This window comes from Theobroma cacao, chromosome 3 (assembly GCF_053813885.1).
Source record: "Theobroma cacao isolate CCN51 chromosome 3, ASM5381388v1, whole genome shotgun sequence".
NCBI classification, from domain to species: domain Eukaryota; kingdom Viridiplantae; phylum Streptophyta; class Magnoliopsida; order Malvales; family Malvaceae; genus Theobroma; species Theobroma cacao.
The window spans coordinates 42,391,381-42,396,586 of NC_142641.1; positions in this window are offsets into that span (position 1 = coordinate 42,391,381).

The window sequence follows — 5,206 nt, forward strand, 5'->3', positions numbered from 1 at the left end:
GAACCATCGAGCCAAACTCTCTGGAACATCCCAAGATGAAAGTAACCCATGAACCTTGCCACTTATTCCAAGTTACTTTCACTGTTATCCAAGTGAAATGGTTATTCTATTCGAAGTAATTGTTCTACTTATATTAATTGTTCTATATGGAGTAATGCATTACTTATTCTAATTGTTCTGCTTTAAGTAGTACTTCACTTATTCTAATTGTTCTGTGTGAAGTAGTGCTTCACTTGTTCTAGTTATTTTGCGTGAAGTAGCACTTCACTCGTTCTAGTTATTTTCTATACAATATTATGTTGTAACATAATTTTTTAAAGAAAAGGTATTAACTAAAATCAAGTATCTACAACTATAAAGAAAAAGAAAGAGACCCATGTCCGAAAGGGGATGTCTTTATCGATTAATGATGCTATTTTTATTTCCACTTCAAAAGTTGCCTTTTTTTGATACAGGTCTCTTTCTCTTTCTCTTTCTATGTAGTCATTTTTTTATTTGCTTTTCGGTTTTGTTCTTGTCTCATTTCCTTTTTTATTTTTCCATTTTCATCTCACTTCTTGTTGCTTTTCGTGTCCTGTTTTTATTCAATCTTATTCGTCACGTTAATCCTTGCATTTATATTAGCAAGTGTCATATCAACATAAATTATTGTTAATTTAACTAATATCACATCAACAAAATAAATGTCATGTTAGTATGTAATTATCATCACATTAACAAAAAAAATATTATATTATTTTAATAAATATTATATCAATTTAATCAAAATGTCATGTTAATATATTTAATGATAAAAATTTAACAATCATAATACAAGAGAATCAATGTTTGACTAAATATAAGTAATATAGAAAAAGAAAACTATTGATGGCAAAATTTAAAAGTTGCTGATCGTGTTTTCCGCCTTCAGATCCTACAGCATCCTTTCTCGCAATTTTTACAAATTAATTATCACATGTTTATTTCTTGCTGCACTTGCCCTCAAGTTTCTTTCTGCTCAATGCCCATGCTTCGATCATCCCATTCCCACCACCACCTTCCTCCTCGTCGCTCTTGCTTTATTTAGAAACAATATTATTATACTACTACTATTTAAGATATATACTGACTTTTGGATATACAAATACATTCTGCTTTATTGTACATATATATATATATTAATTCATAAGTATAATATTTAATTAATTACAGAGTTTACACTATATCTGATGAGAACATATGTGCAAATAGACATTTACAAAATATAGTTGGCAAAGCAGCTAACTAATTATAGATAAAAAAAGCAGCATAATGATTAAGACAAAAAAATCCAATATAGATTTGACAAACTCACATATGTTATATATGATTCAAACATACAACTTAATGGGTTGAAAACCCCTGCTTTATTTACCATTTCAGGTATAAACCTGATTCACAATTTATTCATCCAAATCTCTCCTCTCCTACTGGATTTAAAAGTTCCAACAACAACATAAATAAGTTCCTAATTCTGCCTGAATTTACAAAAATAACTTCATGGTTGGGGCTGGTCTGTGGACCGTTTAGGTACCCTAAAAAATCCCACAGCCCTCTTGTAGGCCCAATATACTGTCCCCTATTGAAGGCCCAATATGCCCTTTACCAAAATTTCTTTTTTTTTTTTTTGAAAAAGAGCTAATAAGTTGTGAAGCTTACGCTAAATTAAGTTCAATATACTTAAAAAGATCAACATATTTGGTGAACTATATTATCATTTGTAGTATGCATTTATATTTTTTATGTAATTATTATTATAGATTATTTACCTAAATGGATCAACATAAAGGTTTCATATAACATAGTAAAATTCTCCTAGAAAATGAATGGCTCCATTGATGCGCAAAAATCACACCGAATACAATCAAGAAAGAATGAAGAAGGAATTACCAGGGATAGAGAAAGGGCATATGGCAGGGATTTTACAGTTATCTTCATTATCAGACCCAAAAAGATCCCTTTCTTCTTCTTCATACCCGTATATACCCTTTTCACTATTATTATTATCATAATCGTAACTATTGGTATTAACGTTGGCTACTTCTCCTCCGCTGCTTTCGCTTCCACTTGCGTTGCTGGTCTCGTCGTCATCGCTGCCACTGGATGAAGGATCCGAAGATGATATATGATGAAGCGGAGGACGGTGACGAAGATGAATGAGAGGAAGAGGCTTCATGGGAATCATCGTGGTTATTGCTGTTGTTGTTGTTATTGTCTTCTCCGAAGACATCCACATCTTGTTCTGAGAAATCCATGTCGGAGATTCTGTTTTAGTTTTGTTTTCGCTCCCTAGAACAAAAGAACAAAGCGAATCTTTGCCTTTCAGATTTTGGTCCTTGATGGTTATCAGTTCTTTTTGCGCCGATAACTGGAGTTCGGGGCTTTGTGGAAGGTGACACGGTGGGGATTCAAGTTAGTTGACTCAGTTCATGGGCCCGAATGAAAATACATAGCCCATATAAAAATGGTTTAATTTCTTATTGGGAATGGCCTGTTATTTAATAGATTGCTTACCTTGAGCAGTATTGGGAATGGTTTACTTTCATAGCAATTATTTTGGGCTACGTTCAGCATGGTCCAGATAATTAGAGTTTTTCTTAACCCTATTTGCAGAAGCTTTTCTCTTTTTTTAATTTTTGCTAAAAAAAATTTCATATGGTTACAGGCTTACAGCACAAAATTAGGCTTTTTTATTTTTTTAGTAGGAGGAGAGAATCAGCCTCATCAATTATGAAATCATAAGAAGAAAAAAAGAGGAGGTTATATTGACATAATTACTCACAAAAAAAAAAAACTAGAAAAGATTATATCCAAGAATTACATTATAATCAGCGACAACAAGGAATAGAAGAGATCCTAGTCTCCACCAAACCTCAGCTTACGTGCTTACGAAAAACATGCAAACTTCCTATAAATAAAACAAGCTTTTAGAATAAAACCAAAAACCAAAAGTCATTTTATTCACAAAAGTCAAGCTTTTAGAATAAAAAGTTGCAAGCATATATTATTTGAAATGTACAGACTACTCTCATTTTATTCACTACATATAAACTAGGACAAAAACCAAAAACGGTAGATATTAGAAAGCTATAAGCTGCTGTCTGTTCTGAATTTTGGCGGCTTTGCATGCAGTTTCATTGAATTGCAATATTTTGGAGTTCAACTAATGGATGAGGAACTTGATTTGGGTTTTCTTCATTGCGGGTAATGATGATGAAATAAATAGGAATGGATCGAAGAGTGTGTGTGAACCAGCGGAGAAAGCTTACAGAAAGCTGAAAGAGTTTGGTGTGCCAAGGATATGTAATAATAATGCACAAAAAGAAAAACCAGAAGAGGGATGGTGGTAATAGTAACGATGCTGCAAGTGATAGAATCAAGGCAATGGAGAAATCTTGAGTCCGCAATAACAACGGACGGAAGGTAATTGGGAGTTGAAAGGAGAAATATAAGAAAAACAGTAGCAAAAACAGGCCAAAAAGTGAGAGTGTTAAGTTGAAACCGAGATAGGGTGAATCAAGGACTAGCACAACGATCGTTACTGGGTTCCACGGCTCGTCTGAATTTGTTTGGAGAAGAAAAAATAAGGTATTCATGACAGGAGGAAGGACGTATCTTAAATCCACATGGAAGACCATATCTTTTGATGCTTGATTATCGACAGAGGAAAGGAGGAAACATAGAAAGAATTGAGCTGAGAAATGGAAGACAGACAGGGTTAAGCAGAGAGAGAGAAAAAGCTGAGGAGAGAAAGGGAGCATGAAAGAGTTTATAAAGAGGGTGGACGCAGGGGGGATTCAAAAATTTTTTGAATAGTGTCAATAATTAATAATTTAATAAATTTTTATTTATTGATCAAAATTAAATATAAATATTTATAAATTAAAATTAAATAAAAAAATCAAATAATCAAATAATATATTTATAAAATAAAAAAATTCATAATTTTAAGATATTATTTGACATGAAATAATATTCTCTATTTTCTAGATTTTATTTGAATATCAAATTATCAAATTAATAAAAAAACATTTAAAAAATTTAATTTGAGTTAAAAATTATTAGACAAGTTGTTTTGGAAAAATGAAAAACGCATTCAAGAACTGAGAAAAAAAAACTAATTACAAATGTGAAAGGTAAGACTATAATTTTTTAGAAAAAAAGTAGTTTAAGTTTTAATTTTTTAATAAAATTTTAATTATTTTTTATGATTTAAATATTAGTAAATAAATTATTTTTTAATAAATTTATTTAGAGTTTTTATCACATTTTTTATAAAATTAGTAAAAAATTAATAAATTTATTAATATTGTTAATTATATAACATTTTAAATAAATAATCTACTCGTATAGATTTATAACGATTGAGTGACGTGAGATCCACCCATGTGTGGAACGAAGAAATTAGTACACCGAAGGGAAGTAGAAAGAGACCAAGAAGGGAAAGGAAAATGAGGAAAAAGAGTGACTGATAGTGACAGGAGAGACGAGGAGAGAGGGCTTAATGGAAAGAGAACATGTAAAGGTTTGGTACCAGCACATTTCCTGAAGTTAAATTGGTGTAATAAACCAAAGGAAATTGTTCGTAGTCATTGCCATCAGTCACCTTCCTGTAAGGTAAGTAAAGAGTTGACTCAGTTCATGGACAGAATTAGTCAAAATATTTGAAATGTCTTTGTATTAAGATTTTTTAATTTAATTTTTATATTTAAAATCATAACATTTTATTTTTTAATTTAGTTTGTTTAATATTTTTATCTAAATTGATTATTACGATGCTGACGTTGTTATTAACGTGACAGTGACGTGGTGAAGCAAGGAGTAGCTCAGCTATGGGCGGGTTCTATGGCTTGTCTAGATTTGTTCGGAGAAGAAAGAGTAAGAGATTCATGAAAGGAAGAATTACGTATCTTAAATCCACAAAGAAGACCATCTTTTGATCATGTTTTGCTAATTGCGTGTTGTAGGCATTTTTTTTTTGCAAATCTAAAATTTTGATTAATTAAACCTTAATTTTTTCATTTTATGAAAAGAAAAAAAATATTAATAACTGAAGTAAGTAATCACGCATAGATGATGGAATTAACGGTTTTCACCTTACATAAAGCAAATATTAATTTTTATAACCGATCACTAATTTTCATTATCAGCTTTTCTGATTAATTAAATATAAAAAATTAAAATTTCA